Source organism: Petaurus breviceps, unplaced genomic scaffold, assembly GCF_028583685.1.
Source record: "Petaurus breviceps papuanus isolate PSGF00001 unplaced genomic scaffold, PetGlider_PUasm1.0 111, whole genome shotgun sequence".
NCBI lineage: Eukaryota > Metazoa > Chordata > Mammalia > Diprotodontia > Petauridae > Petaurus > Petaurus breviceps.
Window position 1 is genome coordinate 601,171 of NW_027185600.1, and position 18,303 is coordinate 619,473.

The 18,303-nt window shown below is 36.2% G+C and overlaps 1 protein-coding gene across 4 annotated transcripts in view; it reads right to left on the bottom strand.

Moving 5' to 3' along the window:
* LOC138156969 (thiamine pyrophosphokinase 1-like) overlaps nucleotides 1–18,303 on the bottom strand; it is a 481,181-nt gene that overhangs the window by 229,046 nt on the left and 233,832 nt on the right. The window lies entirely within an intron of this gene.

Here is an 18,303-nt window from a genome sequence, read left to right on the forward strand (position 1 = left end):
ATACATATAAACATGCACAGATTTTATAATAAGCATAAGCATAAGATACGTATAGCTGTGAAAACCTTGAAATGCTATGTAAATTTTAGCAGCTACTACTATTATTTGGTTCTAGATGCTATGTAGCACTTTCTGAACCTCCATGATCAGAAAACGTAGGCTTTCCCTTCTCTTTTCCACACAATAGAGTTCCTTGGTATAACTTAGGGTGCAATAAAGCTGTCTCTAAAAAATGCTGCAGGTCCTTACCCTCTGTCCTTAAGTCACAGTCATTTGGTACCTGTTCAATGTAGAAAATACTGGTGCAAATCATTTTGCCAAAATCATCATCCAGAAAAAAAAACAAAAACCTTTCAGCTCTAGGCCTTCTTCAGTCACATTACAAGTCTGGTTTTTTAGACTAATCTTCCAGAAGACATTATCATCTCTAAACTATGCCTGAAATTTTGATAAGTACTTATCATTTGATTCACGGTATCATAAGGATTTGGAACCAGAATGGGACTTAGAGATAATAACTGATAACAGATATTTACATTGCACCTAAAAATTTGTGAGTCAAATCATATGAATTAGAAGATACCGCACCTCAAAACAGCTCTGTAACTCACATACTAGAGGTATTATTATCCTCATTTTACAAATTTAAAAAATAGATATTAAGTAACTTGTAGACAGGTGGCACAGTGTAGAGAGAGCTAGACTGAAGTCAATATACTTTAAATCCTGTCTCAGACACTTACCTGAATAACCATTTAACCTATGTCTGCCTCAGTTTCCTCATACATAAAATAGGGAGAATAACACCTATCTCTCAAGATTGTTATGAAGATCAAATGAAATAAAATTTTCAAAGAATTTTGAAAATCTTAAAGCACTATATAAATGCTAGATATTATTTATAATACTGCTATTGGTAGTAGTAGTATTTATGATTCATGATCATATAGTTAGTAAGTGTTAGAGGTAGAATTTCAACTGAGTTCTCACTGACAGTAACCTTTTATTCAATCATCTCACTTTAAAAATGATTAAACTAGGGCCTAGTGAGAGAAATGATTATTAATAACAAATGATTTCAGGAGATCCAGTTTTCCTCCATTTTCTAAAGTCCTCATTTCAAGTCTCAGCCTTCAAAGGACTTGACAGATAATGGTAAATGGGACTAGCATCATCCTCAATCTAGGTATTGTTACCCCACCCAACCTTAAAATGAATTTAATCTAAGGGGAAATTCAGGCTCCTAGTGTTCTACTCAGGCTTAGGTTGGGGATATATATATATATGTATCTTTTGTCTAGATTTCCCAGGGGCTGGAGTGATTTGGAAATAAATGACTTGATCCCCTCATTAAGATAGGTCTACCTCTCATAATAATATTCATGCTCTGTCACTAATTGTAAACCAATCAGAGCCGATTACCACTCTGAGGTATACCCACTATTCCAAATGCATATAAACTGTGAGCCCATCACAACTTTGGTCTGAAAGAGCTGGCCAAATGAACATCCCTTTTATTAATAATATGCTAACATTATTTAAAAACTGATGAATTGCCCAGAAACTATGTCTCTCAAACTTTTTAAACATTACTCCAAGGTAATAAAGAAGCAACATTTGGTTCCATGGTTACTGCATTGTAATATGACATTATTTTCCCCACAGACATGGTTAAATGAATAAAAAAGAATATACTTTTATATTCAGTTACGCTGTTTCTATAACAAATATACCATTCAATTAAGATAATTGAGAATCTTTATAAACAACCACCATATTCAAATAAGACACATAAATTAAGAAGAATACTGAAAAGAATAGAAACAGTACCTATTCCCCCCACACACACACTAATCATAAATTGTTCTAGATCACTAATTTACTTCAGGTTAGGTAGAAAAAGACCCATTTGCCATGTCTCTCAAGCCCTTGATTTCATATTTCTTAAAATCATGGAATATTGGAGCTCTATAGGACCTGAGAGATGACCTATTAAAAAGCACAGTCAGCTATGCAACATAGTACACAGTACATAGAGCCCTAGGCCTGAAGTGGGGAAGATTCAAGCTTCTGGAGTTCAAATCTGGTCTTATAAGCTTACTAGCTGTGTGACCTTGGAAAAGTCACTAAAGGAATGCTGTTTGCCTCCATTTTGTCTTCTGTAAAATGTGATGGAGAAGGAATGTTATCTTTGCCAAGAAAACTTCAGATGGGATCATGAAGAGTCAGACAGGACTGAAACAAACAACAAAATTAAAACGCACTCCTAATGATCAGAAAACTGAAGATCATAGAGATGAAGAGACTTGCCCAAAGTCATACATCTCATCACAGGCTGCTCAATCAACTAGTTTGGGCTTCAGAAGTTATGGCTTCATTTATGTTTCTTACAGAATGGAGCAAGATCTGTCTTGGGGTACAGAAGCAGTTGGTCCAGGATAATAGGGTGACATTAATCATGGACCAAGGTGAAATTCATCTGTAATATAAAATGATGATGTGATCAACTGTCTGTTGGCTATGTAGAAATTTCCAAACTAAGGTCCCCATTAACTGCTGTTGCAAAAGCTGTAGCAAAATCTCCACGACCTAGATATTTTGATCCCACAGAATACTGGGGCAGCGCCATTGGTTTGGCATGTGCAGAGTTTTACAAACCAGTTGGAGGAAGTTGCCTTTTCATTTTATTTTAATATCCTCAGTAAAAGGAAAGGAGAGGGAAGAAAGATAAGGAGTAAAAAAAAAACTGGAGGGAGGAGTCTTTTCTCTGGCTAAAGTACTTTAAAAATGTTCCTTCATTTATGCTTATACTTCACTCCACAGGGTGAATTTTAGCAGGGTTAATTTTATCTGATGTGCTTATTACCTATGTGTAGAATGAATGAATGAATGAATGAATGAATGAATGAATGAATACATGAATGAATGAATGAATGAATACATGAATGAATGCATTAATGAATGAATGACTGAATGAATGATGAATCAATAGTACATTTTAAAGGATACTGAGATGGCTTCTCCAGCCCCCAAATTTATTTATCTTCTATAATTTTCTATAAGTTTCTGAAATTCCTCACTTTATAACAAGACTTGTAATGATACCAAGTAGATATTTAAATAAATTTAAAAAGTATAAGGCTGCCAATTAATCACAGAAGGCTAGATACTTTGATTCAATCAAAAGTATATACTGATCTTGAACAAGTTCTTAACTGAGAGAATTAGTGTTTTAATGCTGGATGAAAGCAGATGGTACCACTTAGAAAAAAACTTCTCATAATTGGGTAAGAGAATGAAATACATAAAAATATTTTCAATTTTATACTGACCTCAGTAAAATAATAAAACAGATTACTGGTAGAAGCATTCCAATTCTTTATGGGGATAGGGAAATGTGTTAGGGAAGTAAGAATAAGAAGGGAAATAGTAAATGAAGGCAAGAGATAGGTACAAATTATTTTATTAAGGGGATTTGCTCTATGAAGTTTGGATTCAAAGGGTCATACTTGAGGACCTAGAGGGCTCCCTGTGGCCTTGAGGCCTCAGATTCCCTCTTACAATATCCATATGGATTTCCAAGCAATTATTGGGACTATGTTGGTTCAAAAAATATCTAGAGTACACACTCTTGGTAATAATGAAATATTTACTTCTCTCATTCATTCCTGAAGCTAACTAATCTGTTTGATATGATAGAAATCATTGTGTAATTAAATATCATCTTAAATTCAAGGCTGTGCTATTTCCCAGTCCCATAAGGACAGTAGGCTCTCAATAAATATATGTTTAGTTGAACTGAACCCAACTCTGTTATTGTAAACTATGCTTTGGAAGATCAGCACAGCATACACTGTTAAGTGTGAAATGCTATGATCACAAGAATCAAAATTAATGATCTAAAATTAGGTCAATTCTTTCCCTCAAATTTGCTACAGGAGGAAAGGATAAATAAAATCAATTCAGATCTAACATATTTATTATGTTGCTCTTTCTGAATATTAACATTATCTGTTCCCCTGAAGAGTTTAATCACATAATGACTTTTCCTCCCAATTTTCCTCTCAGATAGAGCTGTCCCTGGATAAAATATACTTTGTTTTGTTGAATCTTTGTATTTAATTGATTCTCCTTTTTTATGCATGTTAACTTCACAAGTATGACTGTGAGTAATAACTTCTTCAAAAAAGAATGTCAAAAGATTAAACTGGATTCAAAAGAATCAGTTGCCCTTTTTATAGTCTATTAAAAAAATGAAAAGATGCATTTTATCTTTGAGGAATTCCCAATACCATCTAAAACATAAAGGGACATTTATTCTAGTGTAATATTCATTTCCCCATTTCTTATAAGAATTTTTTTCACGCAACAAGACACAATAAGGTGGGGGTTGGGGAGAAAGGTTGAGGGAAGAGAAAGGAGGGAAAAGTTAGAGAGTTTCAATAGATTCACAACTGCCCTTAAAGGGAGCCAAATGTCTTTTTGTTAAAGTGAAGAGGTTTTGAAATAGATGTTTAAGGGGAAAAGTAAGACAAGAAAAACAAATAACTTGTTCAGAATGAGACATTTTTCCAGCCTAAGACAATTTAAGAGATCAGCAAGAGAGAACTGTAAAACCTTCTGGGAGGAAGCCCAGAGCTTGACACAAGCACCAGCCATGGACCTTGGAAGTGACTTGATAGTAGTGGAACCAACAGAAGCAACTTTTGGAGCTCTCAACCCAGAGACAGTAAAGGGGTCAGACAACTGGTCAGAAACAAATTGTAGGGGCCCCTCAGCTGGCACTAAGTAACAACTGGTGCTGAAGGAAAATTCTGTTTTCCATATGCAGTTCTGGGTCACAGTTCCAGGACTGGGAAGAGTACCTGTGGTCTTTCACAAGGGAGCAAGGGATCTGGCCACAGTTTCAAAGCAGAAAGGAGTGCTAGCACTTATAGTTGCAAGCCGTTCCTAGGAAAGGATAAGAGCACAGACCAGGAAAGCATGACAACACCTGTTCCTGGGTCACACCACCTTGGAAACAAGAATCTTGGGACAGGTGAGCAGAGCCCAACTTTATCATAAAGTTCTAACTCCAAAAAAAAAAAAAAAAAAAAAAGAAAAAGGGGGGAGGCTGGAAAAATGAGCAAACAACAACAACCAAAAAAACATGACCATAAAAAGCTATTATGGTAGCAGGGAAGACCAAGACATAACTCCAAAAAAAGACAAGAATGTGACAATAGCTACAAGCACAATGTCAAAGAAAAATGCAAATTGGTCCCAAGCACAACAAGAATTCCTGGAAGTATTAAAGAAAGAGACAAGGATGGTAGAGAAAAAATGGGGAAAGAAATAAGAGTGATGTAAGAAATTTATGAAAAGAGAATTAAGCACCTTGGTAAAAGAGGCATAAAAATACTAAAATAATAATAATAATAATAATAATAATACCATAAAAACAGGATTGGTCAAATTCTAAAAGAAACACAAAAATTCACTGAGAAATAAAGTCCTTAAAAAACAGGATAGATCACATGGAAAAGCTCACTGATGAAAATAATTACTTCAAAATTCAAATTGGGTAGGGGGAAGCGAATGACTCCATGAGTCATCATGAAACAATGATAGAAAAGTCAAGAGGAAAATAATAGAAGAAAATGTCAAATATGTCATCAGAAAAAACAACTGGCCTGGAAAACAGATCAAGTGGAGACAATTTAAGAATTATTGGACTACCTGAAAGCACTGATTAAAAAAAAGAGTCTCGTGGGGCAGCTAGGTGGCACAATGAATAGAGCACCGGCCCTGGAGTCAGGAGGACCTGAGTTCAGATCCGACCCCAGACACTTGACACACTTACTAGTCGTATGACTTTGGGCAAGTCACTTAACCCCAACTGCCCTCCAAAAATCAAAAAATTTAAAAGAGCCCAGAAATCTTATTTTAAGAAATTATCAAAGAGTCATTCCCCAAGTGATAAATGGTCAAAGACAGATATGATAACTATTGATTAGAAAAATGCAAATGAAAAAAAAAATCCGAGGTACCACCTCATACCTATTAGAAATGACAAATGCTAAAGGGGATGAGGGAAAACAGGTAGACTAATAAACTACTGATGGCATGGAGAACTGGTCCAATGATTCTGCAGAAGAATTTGGAACTATTCCCAAAGGATTATAAAACGGGTACATTCTTTAACCCAGAAATGCTATTACTAGGACTTTATCCTAAGGAGACCACAGAAGAGGAAAAATCATGTATATGGACAAAAATATTAATATCAACTCTTTGGGGGGGTAGCAAATAATTGGAAATGGAAGGGATGTTCATCAACTGGGGAATGACTGAACATGTTATGGCATATGATTTTGATGGCAGTATTACTGTGCCATAAGAAATTATGAGGAGGGTGGTTTAAGAAAAAAAAATCCATAACATCTGTATTAATTGATGCAAAATGAATAGATAAGAACTGGGAGATTATTGTGCACAATAATAGTAAAACAATAATGATAACCAGCTTTGAAAGAAAATTCCAAAGAAGTCACAGTAAGAAAAACATGTTATCTACCCACAGAAAGAGAATTGATGAACTCTGAGTAGAAAATGAAGTATAATTTTCTCACTTTATTTTTCTTTGGAACTCAAAAATTAAAAGGAAAAGAATGCCAAAATATAAAAACAATAATAATGATGATAACTGGAGAGGGGGAAGAAGTACTCTGTAGGGTCAGCTAGGTGGCCCAGTGAGTAGAACACCAGCCCTGGAGTCTACTTCCAACACTTAACACTTACTAGAGGTGTGACTTTGGGCAAGTCACTTAACACCAACTTCCCAGCCTTTCTCCCTCAAAAAAAAAAAAAAAAGATTAAAAAAGTACTGTTTTTGTGATCAAAGTAGCTACAAAGAATAAAACTCTGAGATGCACAAAGAGGGATAATCATGAGAGGAAGGAAGGAGAAAGGGACAAGAAGGAGTTTCCTGAAGCAGGAAGTAATGGATCTCCATGCAAAACTAAAGGCTTGTCCCTGCTCTTCATGTCAAAACCATAAAACCAAACAGATAATATGATAAAAAGTAAGTTTGAATCCTCTTCCATATGACAGCCCTTCAAATTATAGCCTCATAGATTCAAAGGTGAATGGGACATCAGGGTCCATCTAGTCCAATCCCATTATTTTGCAGATGAGAACACTGAAATCCACATAGTTTTAAGTGATTTCCCTAAGGTTCCACAGAAAGTTAACATCAGAGGAAATTTTAAATCCATATCCCAGGATTCCAAAGCCTGTGTTCTTTCTATTCTATCATAAATAAAAACAGCCATCATGTCCCATGAAATCTTCTCTTCCTATGTCCAAAGAAGTTCTTTTAAGTGATTCTCATATAACATTCCTGTTGACATTTGCCCTCCTCTACATGCACAATAATATTATTCCTAAAATATGAATGCCATTTACTCAGAAACTGAAGACAGTATTTAGGATGTTGTCTGAACAGAGTAGAACACAGAAGAAATACCAGGAGCACTTGGGCTCACTAAGAGTGGGTAGTCCACAAAAATCCCTTTAAAAAAATAGATTTGTTCTTTTAAATTCTTGATATTTTTAAACAGGAACTGTTTATTAGCCAAGCTTTCCCCAGCCTGAATTTCTGAAAGCTGATTTTTTTTTTAAACCCAATTTTGGAACCATCAGTTAAATGAGCCAAAGGCAACAATATCTAATGTATAACTCTATCCCAAAGATCTACTCTTAAGAAGCACTTTGTAAACAATAAAACATTCTACTCGTCAAAGATACGTTTTTCCATTGTTAAGAATAATGAATGGAAGTATTAATTGACTGCAATTTCAGAGTAATTAGTACTTTCAGTCCTTATAAAAATACAAATTATTGCCACATGCAATGACAAAAATATCTTTTGTTAAAAGCTTAGAATCGTCAAGTATCTGTCTGAAGCTAAACTTATTTAAGCCTCAGTTTGTGTCCATGGATGAAATTTCGTGTAACTAAACAGTTTTATTTCTACTAATACCTAACCAGATTTTTAAAAAATGGATTAAAATCCATTAAAAATCCAAAAAGTCCTAATAGCTATTTTTTTTCTTTTTCATTGAGTTACAGCTACTTTTGAATTTTTTGACAGCTCCCTTTGGGAAACACACTCTGGTATTTTAAGCACAGTAACATAGTTTCCCCAGGTCTAGATCTAAAACTCATTTCTCCACAGTCTGTAGAAACTTCAAACAAAAGAAAAATGTTCCCACAGTCACTTAGGAAAGTTTCTGAAATGCTAATTCATAACTATTGACAGCTATGAATCACTAACAGTCTGGAATGTCACACATATCCAAGGTAATTGAGCATCCTTCAATGTAATCTGCTTTACAATATAGATATGTAAAAAGAAAATGAAGCAACTCATGAAGAAAAAAAAAAAGGTTTGCCAAGAAACTTGAATACAAAATTCATCTCAAGGGATATCATAAGCTCTTTTTAAAAATGCCTTTTAGCTTTATGCAAATATACCACATAATGAGAGATACACATAACCAATTGTTTCTTCTGTCATAAAAATGCAGCTTCAATGCCAATACGGATCCCAAAATCTTGAGACAGAAATTTCTGTTGTAGTTACTAATACACACCCATATGGGGTAGTGTTGTAGGCCACATGCAGCCAGTGACCTATTTATTTGACATATCAGATCTAAATTACCCTTTCTATCCCACTTTACAGATAAGAAAACATTGCCATGACTTCCCAAGGTCATACAGTTAGCAAAGTAAATGACTGAAACTTAAACCCAAATATTTTGATAAAATAATAAACATCTACAGTAGGACTTCTTAAACAATACTGAAAAAGCTGAAAATAATGCATTTCTATTGTCAGAGCACTTCAAGCAGAAATTGACCCCTACCATGGGATGCACTAGACAGAATTCTTATACAGGTACATATCTGACCAGATAACCAGCCTATGCCCCTTTCAACTATGGTCCAATGAAGTGTGTCATGTCTATAGAGACAATAGCTTCCTCTGTTTGAAAACAGCCATAGAAGACTCCAGTATTCATTCATTCAAAATACACTGATTTTCCCCCTTGGGCATAAAGTCAAGTGAACTAGTATTATAGACTTAAGAGTTTCCTTGCAGGCCAAATAATATACCTCTAGAATTTTACATATGCATAAGTTGAAGTTAAATGACTTACACAAGTCCATAGTGGCAGCAGCATCTAAAGCACAACTTGAACTCAAATCATCTATTACCAGCATACATACCATAATGCCTCTTTTGATAGTTTAATAGGTTATGGTACCTCCATTTGTACTGAAGCAGCATGTTGCAGTTAAAGGGCTCAAAACTGGGAGATCCAGATCCCTGAGTTCAACTTCCATCTCTACCATGAATCATCTATGTACTTTGGGGCAAGTTTCTTAATCTCCCTAGATCTCAATTACATCAACTGTAACATGGTGCCTTGGCTACCAAGGTTCTGAGCATCAAGTAAGAGAATATATTTGAAAGTACATTTCCAAATTATATAGTGATATATAAATGTAAAGGACTGTCATTAACAAAAAGAACAGTTAGTGGACAAGTCATCCAATCACTCTGGAAATGAAGTTTTTTTCCTCTCTCCTTTAAACAATAAGAATGTGGAACAAAGATAAATCTCTTAAGGATCCTTTTAGTTTTAAATCCAATAATTCGATGAGGGTGCAATGAGGAAAAAAGTGTTGGATTTGGATTCTGATATTCGGGTTTGAATTCCAGCCCTCCTACTTACTATCCATGTGACCTTGGGAAAAGAACTTAGAGCACTCTGAATCTCAGTTTCCACATCTGTAAAATCAGGTGGTTCTACTATGTGAACTTTAAGATCCCTTTCAAGCCACTAAACTATGAGTTTATGACTCTATGATCCCCTGGCCTTATGCCACTTTAGAAAGCATTTGAAATAAGAGTTTAGTGTTCCACGTAAAATTAAAGTAGCTGTATAAAACCGGAGGCCACAAGGTAGGGACTGTTTGTACCTACTTATGCCTTATGTTCTTTCTGTAGGAGTATGAACAACAGGGACTAACATTTAGTAAATGTTAAATCATCATGATAAAGAAACGTGGGGGTAGAAAATATGCTAAAGCACAAGAACAGTCCTACTGGCATGCAACTGGTAACCTATTATTTCTGTTTCTTCTCATCTGTCATTGCATGAAATACTTATTCTACTCCAGCTTAGCACTGGAAATTCATGGCATTTCCTGAGTAGTTTAATGATGCCTTACTTCCTCCTCCCCCAAAAAGAAACTATGATGGCTTCTAGAGGTAATACGGTAACACCTACTAAATATGTGTCCCAGAGAAGCAAAAAATAAAGAGTACCCTGGTGTAGTTATTACCCAGGTGGGAAAATTTCAGTCTGACAACTTGTTAGTATTATATTCCAAGGAAACTGGAAAGATTCAACATACATTCTATGTCCATATAGACTGGAGAAGTATTATGAGCATTTATCCTGAAGAAGTATATAAAAGCCTCTTTTTGAATGCATTTAGTAGTTAGATGGCCTACTGGTCTGTTCTCTTGAATTCAATATTTAATTTCACAGTATCCAAAAGAGGCAAATGCTACTGAATCAAAAAAGTTAAACAAATTCTTTTAAAATCAATGGTCTTATATCAAAGCACTGGAAACATCTGCTAGTCCGTCTCTCATGATGCGGTAAGGCTAATCTTCCTAAAAGCTATTTTATTAAGTTTCTGAAGAAAATAATTTGATTCCTCACTGCCTATGGCATTAAGGTCAAATTCCCCATTTTACTTTCTTGCCAGAGTCCTAAGCACTTTCAAATGTTTCGACATTAGAAAATGAGATGATTTCTGCAGTGGTCATTTATTTGATTATTCAAGGTCCTCCATAATTCGTCCTCACACTTATGTGGGCTATATGATTGCTAGGATCCCATGATCTTAACCTTATGCCCCAGTACTCCTCAAAATGTAACATTACCACTGCTCTGTCTCTGTATCCTCTATACATAAAACCCATTTCACCTCCATAATAATAAGTTAGTGCTATCATCCACTTAATGTAATTCAGCTCATGCTCTCCTTTCTCCACAAATTTTTCTCTGACTATTCATTCCACAATGATCAAATATTTCTCAGAATTACTATTGTATACATGCTTAGTAACATCCATTTTAGCAATTTTCCTCTTATTGTTTTATATCCCCCTTTGCAGAGTATAAGCTCCCTATGGAAAGAACAATCTTTGTCCAGAATACTGGTATGGTCTCATTCAGGTCTTAGATCTTCCCTTACCAGGTTATGTACATAACAGGTGTTCAATAAGTACTTATTGGTTTATAAAGCACATAATGTCCTTCATACATTTGTTCTGACTATTAGTAAAAAGCAAAAAATAACAATCCTATTTACAAGCCTTTACATAAATTTCGTTCCACATTGGTAAAGAGAAATGATGAATCAATACTGTGTGAGTGAGTGTATGAGGAATGGAAATGGCATGAGAGCTTCAGAGAGGATATGTTCTGTACTCCTACTTCAAGAGAAGACACAAGATTGTGGACTCTCTTCAGAGAGAGATCTATGGAGAGAGAGAATGAAGGTAGATATGGAGAAACCCGGCTTCTCAATATGTCCTTAATTCCCAGCCTGTGTCCCTAGAGCCTTCAGGAAATTTCCCCTAAGAGGTAATCACGGCCTCTCTTATCAGTTAAGCTGCAATAACTCCTTCCTGATGGAATTCTGTTTTCTTTCAGTAACTACACTAGGTACTGGGAATACAGACAAAAAAAATCCTGATCTCAAGGAGACATATACCAATGATAAAAGATAGCCTATATCAAAAAGGGGTGGGAGGGAGAATACAGAAACATACCAATAGGAAATATAAGCAGAGATGATTGTCACATATGAAGATTAAGAAAGGTTTCATTGAGGTGACATTTTGTTTGAGCCTTAAAGGATCATATATTAGAACTGTAAGGGATCATCCAGTAAAAGGTGATCTAATTAAACCCTCTCTTTATAAACAGAAGGAAACTGAGGAATAGAAGGTTAAAATGTCAATATACAAGGTGACACAGTTAGTAAATGGCAGAGAAAGGATATTAACTCAGATCCTTCAACAACCAGGGTTCTTTCAATGGTACTTTGCAAAAAAGCCTTGCCTTGTTATTCTTCTTTCTTCTCACAGGCCAGGACTTTATTCTGAGAATTATGAGAATATATTCCCTGACCATATTAGAGCAAAACTTTATTAGCTTTTTAAAACTTATCTTTAATTTTTTAAATGCATAAGAGAAATGCTTCTTATTTTTCCTCCCAATAAGGAAACTAAGTCACCTTTAACCTATATGACATTTCCTTCTTCTCTTCTTCTTTTTTTTTTTTTAAGCAATTGGGGTTAAGTAACTTGCTCAAGGTTACACGGCCAGGTGTTTCTGGGTGGGTGCTAAGTGTCTGAGCCCACATTCGATCCCAGGTCATCCCAACTCTGGGGCCGGTGCTCTTACTCACTGTGCTACCTGGCCTCCCCTCTCCTCTTCTTCTTTATCATCATCATTATTATTAATGTAAATAAGTAGCTCTTAACTCAAAATAAAATAATGCTCAGTCTGAATGAACAGAACTTTGGTTTCACCAAATACTTAGGCTCTTCATTCTCTTATCCTCTTCCCATCTGTTCTTTATAGGCTGCTTTACTCAGTACTCTCTAGTTTAAAAAGGGATAGTGGAAGCAGGGGGAAAATCTGTTTGAAAGGGGGATGGTTTACCCTCTCATGTATAAAAGGGTACTTAGTCAGCTTAGGTCAAAGATAATGGCCTGTGGGAACTAGGTGTAATGGTGCATGGGGTTGTAATTACCATCATAATCACTGTTATTATTAGGAATAATAAAACCTACTAAATACCCATGGTGTGCAGAATATCACACATTATCTGTGTCCAAAACCTAGCTTTTGCCCTCCATAAACAATCACCATTATAAATCAAATTAAGATAAACAGATTACACATGTTTTTATGAAATACTGTGCTATGTTGTTTAGGTCAGTACTTAACGGTTTTATTTAGTTTTTTTAAGTATTTTAGAAAAGAATGAACATGACAGAAGTGATAGGAGCTAGCCTGGACATTTTTTTTAAATGTCAATATAAATGGCAATCTTTTTCTTTTGTTCCATTTGATATATGAATATAAAATGGTTTAACCACTGCTCTGCTTTGCTCCCTCCTTAGCACATAGGGGTTGCTCAAACCATTTAGAAGAGGGGACAGATGAGTCAAGTCTAAAAAAGATCTTCAACTTTCTTCCCAGTTGCTGCCTGCCCCATCCCCACCTTCTGATATTTTCTCTCATTGTGAATGTATGATTAATAACTGTGTGTTTGTAAAACTTTGCCTCGTAAGCAAAGCTGAGGGCCTTCCATCCAAAGAAGGCTGAGGTATAGAGTTAATGAGAAGTGAGACTGTGGGGAATGAGTAGGAACATGCCAATGTTAATGTAATTGAGCATGAATATCAAACACTGACAGGGGAACACTCTTCCTCTGCTGATGGAAAGCCAGATCAGCTGGTTAGCAGATGGACTAGATGTAGAACAGGCTTCACAGCTATCCCCAGAACTGCCACATCACAGCAATCAAGCCTTCCCAACAACAGTTCCTCTGGTTTCCCAAATGCACTCTTTTCCCTTCTATTCCATTTAAAAACAAACAACCATCCTTTCTTTTCTTTCCTGTATCTTCTTCCAACCTTAATCATATTTCTCCTTTATCCATCCTCCTTTCCACCACTCTAAGGAAACAATAAGACTTTACTGGATTCCATGACACATATTGCTTTTGAACAGAGCAAGATCACTATAACCAGTTCTATGCACAGTGAAAAGAAGAAATGCATTTTCAGAGACACAGAGGTGAGGTGAAGCCAAAATGATGACTATGACACCAGGGAAACATTGAATGCTAAATGCAGAAATACTCTTTTATGCATTCCTTATATTTCTTGCTGCCACGGACAGAATAACACTGAGGCCAGGGATCAAGGGGAATTGTGCAAAGCATCATAGATGAAATGAGCTCTTCAGGGAATTGTGACTAATGATTACTTTCCAGTCCCAGTGAAGAGATACTCTGGGGTCTCAGGTTCATATGAATATTAAACTCTAAACTCTATAATCAAGGATCACAATCCCTAGAAAAAAAGGCAATTTTTGCTCTAAACCATTTAGGAAACGAATACATAAAATGTTCAAGATGAAATGTGGCTTAGGTAGCACCAATCCATGAGAAGTAAGAGAAAAACAGGGCAGGCAGGAAGACAGGGTAGGCACAGGAAAAATAATGCTAGATGTGGATTCAGAAGTCCCGAGTTCAAATCCAATCTCTGTAAATTACTACTTGGGTGAGTGTGAACAGTCAATCACTCAAACTTATTTATCAGGATGATAACAGAAGAGTGTGGGTGACAAATTCAACTCACAATTCTACCTGAATTCCTATCAAAGAATCTGAAGCTCATAAGAAGGGTGTCATGTTGACTAGATAGCAATGAGGATGGGGAATGAGGAAAAGGGGACTAGTCCGGGCGGAGCACATTTATTAAGTGCTCACTATTTTATTAAACATCCATTACTTACCAGATAAGGGGCTAAGGAATGGCGATATAAAGGAGCATGCAGTCCCTGGTCTCAAGAAACTCCCATTGTAATAGGAGAGACAAAGTATAAATAACTAAATATAGAGAATGGAGGGAGGGGGGGGAATCTCAAAGCAGAAGGGAAAGGCCTCCTGAAGAAGGTCAAAACTCAAAGTGAGTCTTGAAGGAGGTCAGGGAAGTTAAAAGATAAGGGTGGAGAGGGAAAGTATTTAAGGCATGGGGTCAACCAATTCACAGCCACAGAGACTGGAGATGGACTGTTTGTCTGAGGAAAGGCAAGTGGACCAGTTGTGTGGAGGGCAAAGTAAAATATAAAATGAGCAAAAAGATTAGGAAGGGGATAGGTTGTGAGGGGTTTTTAATGCTAAAGAGGGGCCTTTCTATTTGATCCTGGAGTTCATAGGGAGTCACTGTAGTTCATCAGGTAGTAGGGTCAAAACATTAAGAGGTAACCATTCAATCTGGTATTGAAATGGGTAGAACTCAGAGGCAGGTATAATAATTATTCTAGGTTAGAGGCGATGTGGGACTGAACTACAATGATTGCTATTTGTACAAGTGCAAAGAATGAAATAAATACAAGAAATGTTATGAAAATAAAACTATAAAAGTTGGGAAAAGATTGGTTATGTGGGGCTGTAGTGGCAACCATACTGGCATACCCAGAATGACTGCTAGCACAGGTTCGTAGATCTCCTTTACTAGGAAATATAGCTGGTTGAGGGGTCAACAATCCTTTTTAATTATATTCACTAATTCAGGGGAAAAGTCAGCACCCTGAACTTCAGAGAAAATACAAACAGAAAATACAAGCAGAGAAATAAAGACCAAAAGACAGGACTCATATTGCATGAATCAACTATATACTTTACATACTTCTCTGGATTGAGAGAGCCTTTACTTTTGAGCAGTCAGGGAGCTCTGAACATTTGGCCACTAAGAATCTCTACCAGGGAATCACAAGATCCTTCTCATAAGTGCACCCCCAAAGCAAAACACCAACTCAGAATATATATACACTTCTCAGTGCCAGAAGGCATCACAACCCTCCTGACTCAGTGCCTAATTAGAAATTAGAAAAAGGTGTGAAAGCCTTCCTACAAGCAAGTTTTCCTCTAAGCAAGCTTCACTTAATGGACTCCAAGTGAGGCCTATTAATGGTCAGGGAAGATCTTATATCCCATTAACATTACAGGGGCAGAGGTGATTGAAACTGAGGAGTCAAGGTCCCACTGAGACTGAAAATTTGGGTGACTGAGAAGATGGTAGCTCCCTCAAGAGTAGCAATAAAGCAGGAAATAGAAAAGGGTTTGTTGGAAAGTTGAGTTCTGTTTTATATATGTTGAATTCTGATGGCCTAAAGATAACTCATTTAACCTTGCTGATACTTGGTTTCCTCATCTACAAAATGAAGAAATTGGATTACATGACTCCTAAGGTAGGTTTCCAGTTGTAAACTGCCATTCTTTGATAAATGGTTGAAGTCATCTTTTGCCTTCACCATATGACCACACCATCTTCTCTTCCTATCACAGATTTCCTTAATGACATTTTTTACTAATGTTCCTGTTCAAAAGTCTTAATTGGTTACATTGTGTCCCTTGCTCACACCCAATAGGGCCCAACTCTTCTGTAATCTAGGTTATCTTGGTTATACAACAACAAAAACGTTTCCAACGGGCCTTTTTTCAATAGGAGTTTGGGGTCATTCAAAGATTTTTGTATTTTCATAAAGACAATTCAAGTCATTCTCTTTAATGCTTTTTTGTCCAGTTTTTCTGTCTCTCCCAGTTTATATATACATGTACATATATAATGTATGTGTGTATATATAATGCATATATAGTTCTCTCTCTTCCTCTCTCTCTCTTTTGCTTTATAACTTGTCCATCTAACTACATGCTATAAACTTATAATACTTTTAGCCAAGATAGAAAGGGTACAAAAGAAAGAATAAAGATTCATGCTAGTTTACAAAGGGATCTGTGGTAAACAATGACAGAACTACAAGAACACTGAAGAATGAATTCACAATATATCAGAAATGGGTAAAGGTACTAAAGGAAGATATCTAGAAAGGGAAACTGAGAGAACATCAACAGCTACCAACCTAAAGGCATAATTTCCCATCAACACAAAATCTTTATGAGACTTATGGATGCAAGAATCAAGGACATCTTCAGGGAAAGGATTTATTAAGACATTTTTTCACAAGCAGCTTTTCCGGTGAACAAACATCTTTATCATCTTGTAATTCATTGAAGGTGTAGCTACAGAATACAAGATCCCATTCACTTGATATCCACCCTGTAGCTGCTGCTGATTGGTTAATTTCTGTCCTGCTCTACCCTCCAAGTCATACTTCCTCTATCTGAAATGTAATCTCAGCACTAAGCACCTTATTTGGCAAGTGCTTAATAAATGCATTTTCATTTATTCACTGTTTCTTTTTTACTGTTTCCTGATAATGAACAAAGACATTTGATCCAGTGGAGCAAAATATAAAATTAATGGCTGTTAAAAACAACTAACAAATAAACACCTATTAAATACTGCTCTAGGGACTTAGAATATAGATACAAAAATGAACTTTCATATGTATATGTGCATGCATATACAGGTTAAGGCACAGGTAGGTGTCACAGGAGACGGAGCGCAGGACCTGAAGTCAGGAAGACTCATCTTCCTGAGTTCAAATCTGGCTTCAAACACTTAATAGCTGTGTGACTCCAGGCAAGTCACTTAACTCTGTTTGACTCATCTGTAAAACAAGGTGGAAAAGGAAATGAAAACCCATTCCACTATCTTTACCAAGAAAACCTTAAATGGGGTCATAAAGAATTGGACACAAATGAAAAAACTGAACAACAACACAAAATGAATGCAGGGAAAGAGAACGGTAATAGTTGGGGTTATCAGGGAAAGTTGTGTGTAGAAGACGATGCTTAAGCTGTGCCTTGACAGAAACTACTGGCTTTATGAGAGGGAGGTGAAGAGGCATAAGACTGGCAAGAAGTGTGGCTGACAACATAGCTAAGAGAGAGGATGTGCAGGAAAGAGAAGGCTATAAACAGAAGAATTTATATTTTATTTTCCAGGAAATGGAGTGTAATTGGAATTTCATGAGTGGGACACCATCCTATATATTCATGGAAAATCACAGTGGCAGCTATGTGGAAGATAGACTGGAGTGGGGAGAGATTTGAAGTATAGAGACCAATCTATGCAGGAGGAGATGAGGACCTGAACTAAACTGATGGATGTGCAAACTAAGAGAAGAGATCAGATGTCAGAGACATGGTGGTGATAGAAACAGCAAAATTTGGCAGGATATGTAGAGTCAAGAAGCAGGAAGAATGCAGAACAACAAGGTTACAAACTTAGGTATATGGAAGAATAGTGGAATCTTCAACAAAAATAGGGAAAGAAGACTGTGTTGGGGAAGAAACATAACCAATTCTGTTTTCCTTTCCAAGAAGGAATTCTTCACCAACACATCAAAATTATTTAAGGTTCCTTTCAGAGTATTTGCAATAGAAATAACCCTGTCCAACGGTTTTCTAATCACAAACTTGAAGCAAGGCATAAAACTGAGAAAATCAAACAAAAAATTGGCC